Source organism: Somniosus microcephalus, chromosome 9 (genome assembly GCF_052327205.1).
Source record: "Somniosus microcephalus isolate GS21.2 chromosome 9, FLI_Smic_1.0, whole genome shotgun sequence".
In the NCBI taxonomy this organism is placed as follows: domain Eukaryota; kingdom Metazoa; phylum Chordata; class Chondrichthyes; order Squaliformes; family Somniosidae; genus Somniosus; species Somniosus microcephalus.
In genome coordinates, this window is record NC_140995.1 from 183070742 (window position 1) to 183087602 (window position 16861).

A 16861-nucleotide genomic window follows, 5' to 3' on the forward strand; every position below is an offset into this window, starting at 1 on the left:
AATAATTAAAGTATCTTGTCACCAGTTATACCCATGGGAGAAAAATACATTCTAGAAGTACAGAATTGTGTGGTCTAGGTGGTGCAGCGGGTTAGATACCAACCTTTTACATCTGAGACCTAGGTTCAAGTCCAGCCCATGCTGATGGGAACTCCTGCCTCTATTGGTTTTAAAGATCCTATAGGAGTTCACAGAACAAGACTTCATAATTTCACATTTTCCTCATTCAGAAAGTCTGAGGTTGGTGGGGGTGGGGTCAGGCTTGGAGCAGTGTAGAGGTAGCTTTCGCATGATTATAACCAATAGCATACCTGACCTGGGAGTGTTTGATGTGAACACTAGGATGCCTGAGATGGAAGTATCCCACTCCCCAGCATTAACATCCACTCACCTTCATGAGAACAACATTCACAGGAAGAAACAATATTCTGCCTCTTGTGAAAATGTGGAATTATTCCTCATTGCCTTTAAATTGAACAGATGTGACATTCTTAAAATCAACTGCTAATGTTCACAGAATCACAGAATCACAGAAATCCCACATTGCAGATAGAGGCCATTTCGGCCCATCGAGCCTGCACCGACACATATCCCACCCGATCCCCGTAACCCCACGTATTTAATCCCCCTAACACTAAGGGTCAATTTATCACAGCCAATCATCCTAACCCGCACATCTTTGGACTGTGGGAGGAAACCGGAGCACCCGGAGGAAACCCACGCAAACACGGGGAGAATGTGCAAACTCCACACAGACAGTCACCCGAGGCTGGATTTGAACCCGGGTCCCTGGCGCTGTGAGGCAACAGTGCTAACCACTATGCCACCGTGCTTCTGTTTGGTTGAGAGATTTTATCATTTACATAATTTTCCGTTGAGAAAAAATGCATGACTCTGCATGTATCTTCTGATCATCTACAAGGGGGTATCTATCCATCAGATAGTGAGTGCATATCAGCAATTCTACCTTTTATAGAATTTTGCAGCATAGAAACAGGCCATTCAGCTATGCCGGTGCAGATGCTCCACACGAGCCTCCTGCCATTCTATTTACTTCATCTCACCCTATCAACAGATCCTTTTATTCCTTCCTCCCTCGTGTACTTATCTAGCTTTTCCTGAAATGTGTCAATGCTATTCATCGCAACCACTCTGTATGGTAGCAAGTTCCACATTCTCACCACTCTCTGGGTAAAGAATGCGATGGGATACCTCTAAATATTTTCTTAGCAGATCTCTTATGTGAGAGCAGCATGATGGGAAAGATGCCATGTCAGGTCTCTCATACAGAAGGAAACCTGTTTAGATTTTGTAGCAATGATCTCTGTTAGATCCGTGTATCTTGATGTTGTGTGTCCTTCAATAATTAGACAAGAGACTGCAAGGAACAATCAACAGGTGTATACTGGATGAGGGTTACTCTAAAACTAACTGTACAGATCCCTACTCAGGGTTTATATACAGGTGTGGTCACTGCCAGTACTACAGTATACAGGAGCTGTAAAAAGTAGTTCTCCCCTTAAAGGTACATACACTACAATTCCTCCCCTTTTAGATTAACGGTACCATAACATTCATTTAACAATTAAATATCAACTAATTACAATTAACACTTTTAACATGCAACATTAACTGAAAATAGTCTATTTATAAATTCAGTCTTTGGGGAGGCTTCCTGATCCTTTCTGGATAGCGCCTTTCCTGAGTGTCTTGCTCTTGGTGCGGAGGCGATTCTGGCCCCCTGTCGTCGGTTGGTTCATCAGCTTCCGATGCTACTGTTTCTGGGGTAGATGCTACCTGTATGTCGGGTTCATCATCAGGTACGCGAGACATCTGTGGTAGGTAAAATTTTGGAGTCCATTATTAAGGAGACAGTAACAGGACATTTGGATAATCATAATTTAATAGGACAAAGTCAGCATGGTTTTATGAAGGGGAAGTCATGTTTGACAAATTTGCTGGAGTTCTTTGAGGAAGTAACATATAGGGTGGATAAAGGGGAACCAGTGGACATAGTGTATTTAGACTTCCAAAAGGCATTTGACAAAGTGCCACACAAAAGATTATTGCTTAAGATAAAAAATCACGGGATTGGGGGTAATATTCTGGCATGGATAGAGGATTGGCTATCTAACAGAAGGCAGAGAGTTGGGATAAATGGTTCATTCTCAGACTGGCAATCAGTAACTAGTGGTGTTCCGCAGGGGTCAGTGCTGGGTCCCCAACTCTTTACAATCTATATTAACGATTTGGAGGAGGGGACCGAGTGTAACATATCAAAGTTTGCAGATGATACTAAGATGGGAGGGAAAGTAGTGAGTGAGGAGGACATAAAAAACCTGCAAGGGGACATAGACAGGCTAAGTAAGTGGGCAGAGATTTGGCAGATGGAATACAATACTGGAAAGTGTGAGGTTATGCACTTTGGCAGGAAAAATCGTAGAGCAAGTTATTATCTTAATGGCAAGAAACTGGAAAGTACTGAAGTACAAAGGGATCTGGGGGTCCTGGTGCACGAAACTCAAAAGGTTAGTATGCAGGTGCAGCAAGTGATTAAGAAGGCCAATGGAATGTTGGCTTTCATTGCGAGGGGGATAGAATATAAAAATAGGGAGGTATTGCTTCAGTTGTACAAGGTGTTGGTGAGACCGCACCTGGAATACTGCATACAGTTTTGGTGTCCATACTTAAGAAAAGATATACTTGCTCTCGAGTCAGTACAAAGAAGGTTCACTCGGTTAATCCCGGGGATGAGGGGATGGACATATGAGGAGAGGTTGAGTAGATTGGGACTCTACTCATTGGAGTTCAGAAGAATGAGAGGCGATCTTATTGAAACATATAAGATTGTGAAGGGGTTGGATCGGGTGGATGCGGGGAGGATGTTCCCAATGATGGGTGAAAGTAGAACTAGGGGGCATAGTCTTAGAATAAGGGGCTGCTCTTTCAAAACTGAGATGAGGAGGAACTACTTCACTCAGAGGGTGGTAGGTCCATGGAATATGCTGCCCCAAAAAGCTGTAGAAGCTACATCATTACATAAATTTAAAACAGAAATAGACAGTTTCCTAGAAGTAAAGGGAATTAAGGGTTACGGGGAGCGGGCAGGAATTTGGACATGAGTCTAGGTTTGGATCGGACATGGCCCTGTGGGTAGCAGAGCGGGCCCAGGGGCCGTGTAGCCTGATCCTGCTCCTATTTCGTGTGTCTAATTCTGTTAGATTCAGGAGATGGTTCTGTGATAGTAGATTGGCGGTTAGGATCAGATCAGCCATGATCTTATTGAATGGCGGAGCAGGCTCGAGGGGCCGATTGGCCTACTCCTGCTCCTATTTCTTATGTTCTTATGTTCTTACATGGGGTTGACTCGTTCCTGTGACTCTAGGATCTGGTCAACGTGGCGTCTCACAATGTTCTCCCCAACATCCACTGTGTACATTAGTGGCCCCTGCCGTGTGCATATCACTACTGGTTGCCATTTCTCTGTTCGGTAGTCGCGGGCCAAGACTGGTTGCCCTACATTGAAGCTCCTTGTCGGCTTCTCATTGATGTGCTGGAATTGCTTATTCTCAACATCTCTTCGTACATTTGGTTTGAGCAAATCCAGACGAGCTCTCAACCTTCGGTTAAAGAACATCATGGCCGGGGTCTGGTTGGTGACTGCATGTGTCGCATTTCTGTAGGCTAACAGGAAATTGTCCACCTTATGCAGCAGTGGAATTTCATCATCGCATATGGCCCTTACTGCTTTTTTAAAGGTTTGTACGAACCTCTCAGCCAATCCATTTGTGGCTGGATGATACGGGGTGGATGTGTAATGCCTTACCCCATTCCTTTTCATAAATGTTCGAAACTCTTCGGACACAAACTGTGGTCTGTTATCAGAGCAAATCTGCTCTGGCAAGCCGTTCCTGGCAAATATGGTCCGTAGGACTGCAATAGTTTTCTCCGTGGTGGTGGAGGACATTTTGATCACCTCAGGCCATTTCGAGTGCGCATCCACGGCTATTAAAAACATTGAGTCCATGAATGGACCAGCAAAATCAATATGCACCCGTTGCCATGGACATGAGGGCCACTCCAATGGGTGTAGAGCGGCATGTGGTGGTGCATTTTGGACCTTCTGGCATCCTGAGCAGCTCTTTGTCAGGTCCTCGATTTGCTGATCGATCCCCGGCCACCACACATAAGCCCTAGCAAGGCTTTTCATTTTCACCCCTCCCAGATGGCCTTCGTGAAGCTCATTGAGCACTCTCTCTCTTAACATGGGTGGAATTACCACTCAGGATCCACACATCAAGGTCCCCTGGCATACTGACAGCTGTTCTCTTCTGGATGAGAATGCTGGCAACAGTGAGACACCATGTGTTGGCCATCCCTTCACCGTCAAGTCATATACCCGAGACAGTGTCGGGTCATTTCGGGTCTCCTTCTCTATATCAGCGTTAGTTACTGGCAAGTGTTCAATTATAGTCGAATAAAATATTTCGACAGGGTCCACTGCTGGTGCTTCCTCCGCAGTAGGCACTGGCAGGCGTGATAGCCCATCAGCGTTTCCATGCTGTTTCGTGCCCTTATACACAATTTCATATTGGTTCACCCCTAGAAAAAGGGACCATCTTTGTAGCCGTTGCGCAGTCATCACCGGAACGCCCTTCTTTGGATTAAAGATGGAGACAAGTGGTTGGTGGTCAGTCAGCAAGGTGAACTTCTGCCCGTGCAGATAGTGGTTTAACTTTTTTACTCCCCACACTAGGCTGAGGGCCTCCCTGTCAATCTGGGCGTAGTTACGCTCGGCTGAGGTTAGTGACCGAGATGCAAAGGCTACTGGCCTCTCCGAGCCGTCCGGGAATTTGTGCGACAGCACCGCTCCAATGCCATAGGGTGATGCATCACACGCCAACCGAATTGGTAGTGCTGGGTTGAAATGAGCAAACACCTCTTTTGATGTGATCAATTCTTTGCACTTCTAGAAAGCTCGTTTACATTCGTCATTCCACTTCCATGGTACCCCCGTTTGCAGTAGGGTGTTCAGTCAGTGTAGTACTGTAGACAAATTTGGCAAGAAATTATGGTAGTAGTTCACCAGCCCGAGGAACGACCTCAGTTGTGACACATTTTCTGGTGCTGGAGCCTTGACTACTGCCTCAATCTTTTCAGGGGACTTATGTAACCCCTCTTCATCAATAACGTGGCCACAATACGAGATCTGCTTCTGGAAAAACTCGCATTTGTGGCGATTAGCTCGGAGCCCATATTCCTTCAATCTAGTGAGCACCTGCTCCAGGTTGGCGAGGTGATCACTGTCATTTTCGCCCGTGGCCAGGATGTCATCCAAATAACACTGGGTCCCTGGAATCCCTTGCAGGACTTGATCCATTGCCCTTTGCCAAATAGCCGGAGCTGATGCTACCCCGAACACCAGCCGGTTGTATTGGTAGAGACCTTTATGAGTGTTCATCGTGAGGTACTGTTTTCGAGGCTTCTTCTACCTCCATTTGCAGGTATGCCTGGGCCAGATCAATCTTAGTGAAGCGTTTCCCTCCAGATAGCGAGGTAAAAATATCTTCAATCCGCGGAAGCGGTTATTGTACAGTGTGAAGGACTGGGTTCACTGTCACCTTAAAGTCCCCACAGATGCGAACCTTCTTTGGTTCCCCAGGCGTATTACTCAACGACCTCTTCATTACAGGAACGATGGGTGTAGCCCACTCGCTCCAGTCCACTTTGGACAGTACTCCTGAACGTTCCAAACCTTCCAGCTCTGCTTCGACGGCTGGGCAGATCGCATAAGGTACCAGTCTGGCCTTAAAAATCTTTCGGCTTGCATTTTCCTCTATTTTGATCGTCGCTGTTATGCCTTTTAGTGTTCCGAGTCCCTCCTGGAACACTTCTTGTGCGTCAGTTAGCATTTTTGACAGTCGTCCAGGTGTGACGTCGTCATCCTTTTTGGCATCTACAGTCAGTGCTCATATTGAATGCCAATCTAGCTGTATCTTCCGGATCCATTCACGTCCTAGTGGTGGTGGTCCTCCATCTGGCAATACATATAGGTCCATTTTTGGTGTTTCCTTGCCGTTATATATAACGTTCACCCTTATTTTTCCTTTGGGGTAGACTTTTTGCCCCATGTACGTCTTCAAGACAATCTCTGTATCTCTCAAGGGTATATGTGAGAATAGCCGCTTGTAGTCCCTTCGGTTTATGACTGTTAGGGTTGATCCTGTGTCCAATTCCATTTTCACTTGGACTCCTGCTATCTTGAGCATGACCCAGATAGTTTGGTGATCCTCCGTTTTGATCACATTGATGCGCTATCAACAATACCAAAGGCTACGAGATGGACTTATATGAAGTAGGCTTTTATTGACTAAGAACTAGAGCATGCCTCTGCTAGTGAATCCATCCTAAGAGCTCCCGGGGGAAGGGTGGCGAGTCACCTTTATACCCGGGCTTAGGGGTGGAGCCAGGGGCTGAGACATGCCTGGACTTGTACAGGGTTAACAGTGGTTTACCACACAGGCATGTACAGGTTAACAGTGGTTTACCACACACATCATGTAGTTTCAGACAACCCAGCTCCTTGCTTCCAGCGTCTGTATCACTTTTCTGTTCGTCTGCACTACTCTCCGTCACCTTATGTACCTTCTTGTATTTCTCCTGTGGGGATTTCTTGCTGCTGGTTTTCTCTTCCGACCTGCAGACTCTTGCTATGTGTCCTACTTTTCCACACTGTCTGCACACTTGGTCCTTGAACCAGCAATCCTTATGGTCGTGTGTTGTTCTGCCGCAGCGATAGCACTTCACTGTTCCGTATGACATTTCATTTGTGCCATATTCTTGCGGTCTCCGTTGTATCTCTGCCGTGCCCCGTGCTGCTGCTTCGTGTGATACTGCCATGCTGAAAGCCTTGTCCAGCGTAAGATCCTTTTCTGATAGAAGCCGTTTCTGGGTTCCTTCACTTTGAAGCCCACACACAAACTTGTCCCTTAAAGTATCTGCTAGTCCCGTTCCAAACTGGCAGTGTTTCGATAGCTTGCGCAGTTCCGTTAAAAACTCAGCATTACTTTCATCTTTATGCTGGTTCCTTTTGTGAAACTTAAATCTTTCCGCTATCAGCAGTGGTGTGGGGTCTAAGTGGTCCTGTAGGATTGACACTATGTTTTCAAAATCCTTTTCCACTGGCTTCTCTGGGGTTACTAGGTTTCGCAGTAAGCCATACATTTTTGCACCCATTGAATTCAACAATACCAGCGCTTTCCTGTCATCTGGCACTTCATTCGCCTTGCAGTACACTTCTATGCGTTCGACATATGTCGTCCAATCTTCGACTTCATTGTCGAACGCTGTGACACTGCCACTCTTCGGCATCCCTGGGTGTGGTTAGACTGGCTCAAAATGGCGTCTCCCGCGCCCTCCCTTCTTCTCCGCTGCGGTTCAAAATGGCATCTCCCGCGCTTTCCTTTCTTCCCCGCTGATGCTGCTCGGCCCTTGAACACCGGCTGCGCTCTGCACGTTTTCCTGTGCGCCTCTCTCTCTCATTGATGCTGCTCGGCCCTTGAACACCGGCTACGCTCTGCTCTCTCTCGTTGACGCCGCTCGGTCCTGAACACCGGCTGCGCCCTGTGCGCTCTACCCTCTCTCTTCTCCCGCCGACGCCGCTCGGTCCTGAACACCAGCTGCGCCCTGTGCGCTCTACCCTCTCTCTTCTCCCGTCGACGCTGCTCGGCCATTTTCTCTGCCGTCGGTCGGCTCTAGCCGCCGCTGTCCGGGAAGGGTCTGCGCCGTACCTGTTGCCAGCCCGTTTCGCTGGACCACCGTGACTGGAGAACCAAGCCCAGCTCTCAACAGCCTCCCCTGCGATACTCAAGTCTCTGCTGGATGGTCGACGCCCGTGCTTCTGGACTCGGCCTTCTTCTTTCACTGGTCTCCAGGAGCGAATCCCTGGGAGGTGATGCAGAGTTGCAGGTAGGTTTGAATCCCATCCTCGCCGCCAATGTTAGATCCGTGTATCTTGATGTTGTGTGTCCTTCAATAATTAGACAAGAGACTGCAAGGAACAATCAACAGGTGTTTACTGGATGAGGGTTACTCTGAAACTAACTGTACAGATCCCTACTCAGGGTTTATATACAGGTGTGGTCACTGCCGGTACTACAGTATACAGGAGCTGTAAAAAGTAGTTCTCCCCATAAAGGTACATACACTACAATCTCCTTTAAAGGTCCCTATCTTTGTGCCAACTATGCCAGCTAAAATGCAGAGAAGGAAATAAAGTGTGTTATGCTGTTGATAGATCTGACTATTGCAGTACGCTTGAAGGACAATTATGGTGAATACTGGGACATATCTGTTGCATTTGCAAAGATAATCCAGAGGCCGTAACAGAGTTCAGTTCATGTTGCTTTTTAATGACTGCTCCACACACACACTCCCAGGCAAAAGCAATCGAATACTATACACAATACAATGATAACAGCACTATCAAACTCCATGTGCTCAGGCCAAGGCAATCGAGTACCTATCACCAATGTCAGACATAACAATATCAATATCTAAAACACAATAACAAGTATGTGTAGTGTATGTACTTTGCAGAAGGAACTATATTCTGCAGCTCCTGTATACTGCAGTACCAGTAGTGACCACCCCTGTATATAAGCCTGTGTAGTAACTTTGCACAGTTAGTTCCAGTTTGTCTCCACTCAGTAAAGACCTGTTATAACCAACTCCTGCAGTCCATGTCACAATTACACATGGACATAATACTGGCGACGAGCAGATCTGAACTTACCTACAGTCTGCACCACCTCATGGGGATCCATCCCTGAAGCGAAGTTGTCAGAGGTCGAGGCCAGAAGGAAGAAAGAAAAAAAAATAAAACAAACAGAAGAAACGGGCGTCGACCGTGGGCAACCGCCTCTGATTCATCGGAGTTGAAGATTTGCAGGAGAGGCTGTCAAGAGCGGGGCTTGGTTATCCTGTCGATGGTGTTCCAGCTAAGCGGGCTGGTGGCAGGTAGTACACTGATCCTTCCTGGGCTGCGGCGGGCTAGAGCTCGATCGGGTGACTTTTCAATGGGGCCGAGCAGCGTTGTCGGGAAGAGGAGAGAGAGAGAGAGAGAGAGAGGTGGAGCACACAGGGCGCGGCCGGTGCTACGAAGCCGGGCAGCGTACAGACCCGAGAAGAGGGAGGAAAGTGTCCTGTAGGGTTGCTCCGACGACGGGGAAATAAAAGAAATTAGAAGTGCAGAAAGCCGCGAGGAGCTGCAGTTTGCCACGGGAACCGCGGAGAGCGGCGTTAGCAGCAGCGCGGGGGGAAGTGCGCGAAGAACATAGGGCGTCGCCATCAAGGCATAAAACTCCAGCAGCAGCGCTAGCAGCAGTGGAGAAGACGGAAAGCGCCATTTTGTTAAATCGGGGAAGAAGGCAAAGCGCGGGAGGCGCCATCTTAGATTTTCAAGATGCTGAAGACTGGCAATATCACTGCCTTTGATAATGCAATAGAAGACTGGACCACGTATGTGGAAAGAGTCGAAGTATATTGCGAGGCAAACGAAGTAGCCGCTGAGAAAAAGGCATCGGTACTACTAAACTTAATGGGCGCAAGAATGTACGACCTATTGCGGAACCTGATTACTCCAGCCAAACCGATGGCAAAGAGTTTTAACGAAATTGTTGATATCCTACAGGAACACCTAAATCCTACACCGCTGCTGATAGCAGAAAGATTTAAATTCCACAGGAGAAATCAGCATAAAGATGAGAGCAATGCTGATTATCTTACGGAACTACGCAAGCTATCAAAGCACTGCCAGTTTGGAGCAGGACTGACAGATATTCTACGGGACAAATTTGTCTGTGGACTCCTGTGAAGGAACCCAGAAGAGGTTACTCTCAGAGAAAGAGCTGACGCTAGATAAGACTTTCAGCGTGGCAGTATCGTACGAAGCAGCAGCAAGGGGAGCTGTGGAAATACAGCAAAAGCCACAGGAATACGGCACCCACGAAATGACACGGGGAGTGAAAAATGTTATTGCTGCGGCAGAACAACCCATGACCAGAAGGACTGCTGGTCCAAGGACAAAACATGCAGGCAATGCGGAAAGATGGGACACGTTGCATGAGTTTGCAGGTCTGGGAAGAAGACTAACGACAACAAAAAGGCTGCTAAGGAACAGAACAGGAAAGTACAAAAGATGACGGACAGTAGTTCTGAAGACCAGATGAGCGATAGTGAATCCGGGAACAAGAGACTAAGCTGTCTCAAACTTCACAACGTAATCGCAAAAGAGGATCACCGAACCATTTGGGCCACCCTCATGATAGTAGGGTCCCAAGTCAAAATGGAATTGGATACACGATCAGCCCTGACCGTCATGAATCGACGAGACTACGAGCGGCTATTCTCACACATACACTTGAAAGAGACATCCATTGTCTTGAAGACGTATATGGGGCAAAAAGTATACCCCAGAGGGAAAATAAGTGTGCCTGTCGAATACAACGGCAAGGAAATACAGAAATTGTATCTGTACATACTGCAAGATGGTGGACCACCGTTATTGGGACGTGAATGGATCAGAAAGATAAGTTTAGACTGGCACTCCATTCAGGCACGGACGGTGGCTGGTGAAAAGGATGACGACGTCACACCTGGACGATTGTCAAAAATCTTAGCTAACGCCAAAGAGGTATTTCAACAAGAACTGGGAACTCTTAAAGGCATAACCGCCTCGATAAAAATAGAAGAGAATGCAATTCCCAAGTTTTTCAAAGCAAGACCGGTACCATATGCAATTCGCCCAGCCGTCGAGGCAGAGCTGGAGAATCTGGAGAATGCAGGCATGTTATCTAAGGTAGACTGGAGCGAGTGGGCGACACCCATCGTTCCTGTCATGAAGAAAACGTTAAACAATAAGTCTGAGGAGCCAAGGAAGGTTCGCATCTGTGGGGACTTCAAGGTGACGGTGAACCCAGTCCTTCACACAGTACAATATCCTCTCCCGAGGATAGAAGATATTTTTGCCTCACTATCTGGAGGGAAGCGTTTTACAAAAATTGACCTAGCACAAGCATATTTGCAGATTGAGGTTGAAGAATCCTCTAGGAAGTGTCTCACGATAAACACTCACAAATGTCTTTACCAGTATAATCGACTGGTATTCGGAATAGCATCAGCTCCGGCGATATGGCAAAGAGCGATGGAACAAGTCCTGCAAAGGAGTCCGGGGACTCAGTGTTACTTGACGACATCCTAGTGACAGGTGAAGATGACAGTGAACACCTTGCCAACCTAGAGCAGGTGCTCACTAGACTAAGAGAACATGGGCTACGAGCCAATCGCCCCAAGTGCGAATTTTTTAAGAAACAGATATCGTATTGTGGCCACGTGATTGATGAAGAGGGGTTATATAAGTCCCCTGACAAAATTGAAGCAGTAGTTAAGGCTCCAGTGCCTGAAAATGTGTCGCAACTGAGGTCATTCCTCGGATTGGTGAATTACTACCATAAGTTTTTGCTGAATTTGTTCACAATTCTGCACCCACTGAATGCCCTACTACAAACTGGAGTAGCATGGAAATGGAGCGATGAATGTAAGCGGGCCTTTCAGAAGAGTAAAGACCTAATCACTTCAAGAAAAGTATTGGCTCACTACAACCCATCACTACCGATAAGACTGGCGTGTGATGCGTCTCCCTACAGCATTGGAGCAGTACTGTCACATAAATTCCTTGATGGTTCAGAGAGGCCTATAGCTTTTGCGTCACGCTCGTTAACTTCAGCCGAGCGTAACTACGCCCAGATTGAGAGAGAGGCCCTCAGCCTGGTGTGGGGGGTGAAGAAGTTCAATCACTACCTGCATGGTCAGAAATTTACTCTACTAACTGATCATCAACCTCGTCTCCATTTTCAACCCTCAGAAGGGCGTCCCGATAATGACAGCACAATGGCTACAGAGGTGGTCCCTTATCCTAGGGGCACACCAATATGACATTGAGTACAAAGGAACTAAACAGCATGGGAATGCTGATGGATTGTCGCGCCTACCGTTGCCGACGGTGGAAGAAGCACCTGCAGTGGATCCAGTGGAGATATTCCACTCGACCATAGTCGAATGTCTACCTGTGACGAATGCAAACATAGAAAAGGAAACACGAAATGACCCGACACTCTCCTGGGTCTATGATTTAACGGTGAAGGGATGGCCAGCACATGGCGAACCACTGTTGCCAGCATTCTCGCCGAGAAGAGAACAGCTGTCAGTGTGCAGAGGAACCTTGATGTGTGGATCCAGAGTAGTAATTCCACCCAAATTGAAGGATAGAGTGCTCAATGAGCTTCATGAGAGTCATCTGGGAGGGGTAAAAATGAAGAACTTAGCCAGAGCGTTTGTGTGGTGGCCGGGAATCGATAGAGAAATCGAAGAGATGACCAAGAGCTGTACAGAATGCCAGAAGGTCCAAAACGCCCCACCACAAGCCCCTCTACATCCATGGGAGTGGCCCTCATCTCCATGGCAAAGGGTGCACATTGATTTTGTTGGTCCATTTATGGACTCGATGTTTTTAATTGCGGTGGATGCACATTCAAAGTGGCCAGAGGTAATAAAAATGTCCTCAACCGCCACAGAAAAAACTATCACAGTCTTACAAACCATATTCGCCAGAAATGGGCTGCCTGAACAAATTTGCTCCGACAATGGACCACAGTTTGTGTTTGAAGTGTTCCGGAGGTTCTTAAAGAACAATGGTGTTAAGCATTACACATCCACCTCATATCATCCAGCCACCAATGGATTGACTGAGAGGTTCGTTCAAACATTCAAGAAGGCTATCAAGGCAATGTGTAATGCAGACATACCCCTACAACACCAGGTGGATAACTTCTTGTTTGCCTACCGGAATGCGACACATGCGGTTACCAACCAAACTCCAGCCATGATGTTCTTCAATTGAAGACTACGATGCCGCTTGGATTTGGTTAAGCCAAACATCAGAAGAGATGTGGAGAACAGGCAGTTTCAGAATATGATTGAAAGGCCGACCAGGAGTTTTAAGATAGGTCAACCAGTTTTGGCCCGGGACTACCGCACAGCGAAATGGCAGCCAGGAACGATCTGTGCACGGCAAGGACCTCTAATGTATACCGTGGACGTAGGAGAGAGCATTGTAAGACGCCATGCTGACCAGATTCTAGAGTCACTGGAAAACGTCAATTCCACACCACGATCCGATACACCTGGTGATGAAACCGAAGTACCAATTGCATCTACCTCAGAATCGGGAATATTGGAAGCAGACGAACCCAACAACGACGTTGATTCCGAATCAACTCTGCCAAAAGAACCTGATACCCCAAAGAGGCGTTATCCAGACAGAATCAGGAAGCCTCCTCAAAGACTGAACTTATAATTGCTTAACTTCATCTAATGTATATGACAACTGTAATTGTAAATATGTTATTTAATTATTAATCGAATGTTATGTACTGTTTAGCTAAAAGGGGAGGAATTGTAGTGTATGTACTTTGCAGAAGGAACTATATTCTGCAGCCCCTGTATACTGCAGTACCAGTCGTGACCACCCCTGTATATAAGCCTGTGTAGTAACTTTGCATAGTTAGTTTCAGTTTGTCTCCACTCAGTGAAGACCTGTTATAGCCAACTCCTGCAGTCCGTGTCTCAATTACACACGGACATAATAGTATGTTGTATCTTTGCAGACCAGGCAGCATCTGTGGAGAGAGAAAGAAAGTTAACATTTCAGGCCGGTGACCTATCGGATGAAAGGTCACCAGCCTGAAACGTTAACTCTGTTTCTCTCTCCACAGATGCAGCCTGGCCGGCTGAGTGTTTCCAGCATTTTCTTTTTATATTTCAGATTTCCAGCATCCACTGTATTTTGCCTTTGAATGTTGTATCTCTGTTTGGCTAATGGACAAGGAAAGCAGTGCGAATGGTATATCCAGCTGGGGGCTCATTGTTTGTAAATAACCTGGCCCAGAGGCTGCACCCAGGTCATGCTCTTTATAGAGGGGATATGAATATTGTTGGAGTTTGTCAATTCAGTGAAATTTCTAATGCATTTATTACCTGATAAATGTTATTTTTAGGGCTTTATGGTGGAATGAAAATGAGCAAGCAGCATGTCTTGCATTTTTTAAATCATCAAATGTGATTGAGTAGAATTTCTTAAGTAGAATATGATTAGGGAGAACATGGCTAGGAAGAAAAGATTTGCATAATGTGAATGATGAATAATGAAAGTAGAAGGTAACCAATTGATAAACGAGAAAAACACAGAGGCCTGGAGTTTCCACTCGGTTGCGCTGGTGTTTCGGTGGCAATTCGTCCGCAATCGGCGAAACCAGCGCAATAGATCACAGAATTTTCTGCGCAAATTACGTTCAGCGCAAATCGAGTTTCTGGGATCTTTTGCGCTGATTTAAAAAACATCGTGCTAGAAGCTGGCCCGGCCCACAAAACTGGCCATACCCCCCAGGGTGAATTAATCACCACTGTGAGTTTCCGCTATGTGCTCGTTTGCCGGCCTTCGAGGAGGCTCCAAAAACTAAGCTGGTTCTTTTGGGCATAAGGACACCAATAGGCACATTTTTAAAGCTTTTGAATATATATATGTTTTTAATTTTCTAAGAACCTGACTACTGTACCCCAAGACAGCAAATTGTTCCATATTTTTTTTAAACTAATTTTCAATTATTTAAAATCGGGTTACTCACAGGTGGTGGATTAACACTGATTAAAACATAGAAACATAGATGATAGGAGCAGGAGTAGGCCATTCGGCCCCTCGAGCCTGCTCTGCCATTCAATGCGATCATGGCTGATCATCCAAGTTCAGTACCCGGTCCCTGCTTTCTCCCCATACCCCTTGATCCCTTTAGCCTTAAGAAATATATCCAACTCCTCCTTGAATATATTTAATGAATTGGCCTCTACTGCCTTCTGTGGTACAGAATTCCACAGGTTCACCACTCTCTGGGTGAAGAAATTCCTCCTCATTTCTGTCCTTATCCTTAGACTGTGACCACTGGTTCTGGATTCCCCGACCATCGGGAACATCCTCCCTGTATCTAGTCTGACCAGTCCTGCCAGAATTTTATATGTTTCAATGAGATCCCCTCTCATTCTTCTAAACTCCAGCGAGTACAAGCCCAATCGACCCAATCTCTCCTCATACGTCATTCCTGCCATCCCAGGTATCAGCCTGGTGAATCTTCGCTGAACTAGAGATACAGAGCATAAGAGATTAGCGTGTAAAGTTAAGGCACATGGGATTGGGGGCAAGGTACTGACTTGGATAGAGAACTGGTTGGCAGACAGAAAGCAAAGAGTTGGAATAAACGGGTCTTTTTCCGAGTGGCAGGCTTTGACTAGTGGGGTACCGTAGGGATCGGTCCTTGGACCCCAGCTATTCACAATATATATTAACGATCTAGACAAGGGAACTAGATGTAATATCTCCAAATTTGCAGACGACACAAAGCTGGGTGATTGGGCAGAAGCATGGCAGATGCAATATAATGTGGATAAATGTGAGGTTATCCACTTTGGTGGCAAAAACAGGAAGGCAGATTATTATCTGAATGGCAATAGATTGGGAAAAGGGGAAGTGCAATGAGGCCTGGGTGTCCTTGTGCACCAGTCGCTGAAGGTAAGCATGTAGGTGCAGCAGGCAGTTAAGGCGGCAAATGGTATGTTGGCCTTCGTAGCGAGAGGGTTTGAGTACAGGAACAAGGATGTCTTGCTGCAGTTGTACAGGGCCTTGGTGAGACCACATCTTGAGTATTGTGTGCAGTTTTGGTCGCCTTATCTGAGGAAGGATGTTCTTGCCATGGAAGGAATTCAGCGAAGATTCACCAGGCTGATACCTGGGATGGCAGGAATGACGTATGAGGAGAGATTGGGTCGTTTGGGCTTATACTCGTTGGAGTTTAGAAGAATGAGAGGTGATCTCATTGAAACTTATAAAATTCTGACAGGACTGGACAGACTAGATGCAGGAAGGATGTTCCCGATGTTCGGGGAGTCCAGAACCAGGGGACACAGTCTAAGGATAAAGGGTAGGCCATTTAGGACAGAAATGAGGAGGAATTTCTTCACCCAGAGAGTGGTGAACCTGTGGAGCTCTCTACCACAGAAGGCGGTGGAGGCCAGTTCATTAAATATATTCAAGAAGGAGTTGGATATATTTCTTAAGGCTAAAGGGATCAAGGGGTATGGGGAGAAAGCAGGGACAGGGTACTGCATTTGGATGATCAGCCATGATCGCATTGAATGGCGGAGCAGGCACGAGGGGCCGAATGGCCTACTCCTGCTCCTATCTTCTATGTTTCTATGTTTCTATGAACTCCTTCCATGGCAAGAATATCCTTCCTCAGATAAACGTTGATTTTTTTGTGATAAACCCATTTTCAGCTATATTAATCAAACTGCACCAGGTTATCACTCTTAGGAATATTTTTTAAAGCAAAATTTTTCCAAAAAATTATGTCCTAAAACGATGCCCAATTGCGCTGGTTCATGGCAGATTTTGCATTCAGCGATATGCAAATGAGCTTGAGGGCAAACATGAGGGGGAAAAAACCACTCCTCAAAATTAGCACAATTTTGGGTGCAATTTGCGCTCAGATCACCAAATACTTAACTAATAAGGAAGAAGAAAATTGTCTGGCAGTTCAACATAAATTACAATCTGATCACCAGACTCAATGACAGATAGTGGCCTGGTAATCACAACATACATGGCAGAGTCTACACAACAGTTGCAAGAAATTTTATTAAAAGGATGTAAATGTTTCGTGTCATTACCAGTTACTTTGGCTTACAGTTAAAGAGA

General features: G+C 46.3%; 1 long non-coding RNA gene across 1 annotated transcript in view; it reads right to left on the bottom strand.

Annotated features, from left to right (window-relative positions):
* Positions 1-1386: 1386 nt before the first annotated feature.
* Positions 1387-16861, bottom strand: part of LOC147112901 (uncharacterized) — a 78982-nt gene continuing 63507 nt past the window's right edge. Inside the window, exon 2 of the long non-coding RNA XR_015079590.1 lies at positions 1387-1833. This is a non-coding gene — a long non-coding RNA (uncharacterized LOC147112901). The remainder of the gene's footprint in view (positions 1834-16861) is intronic.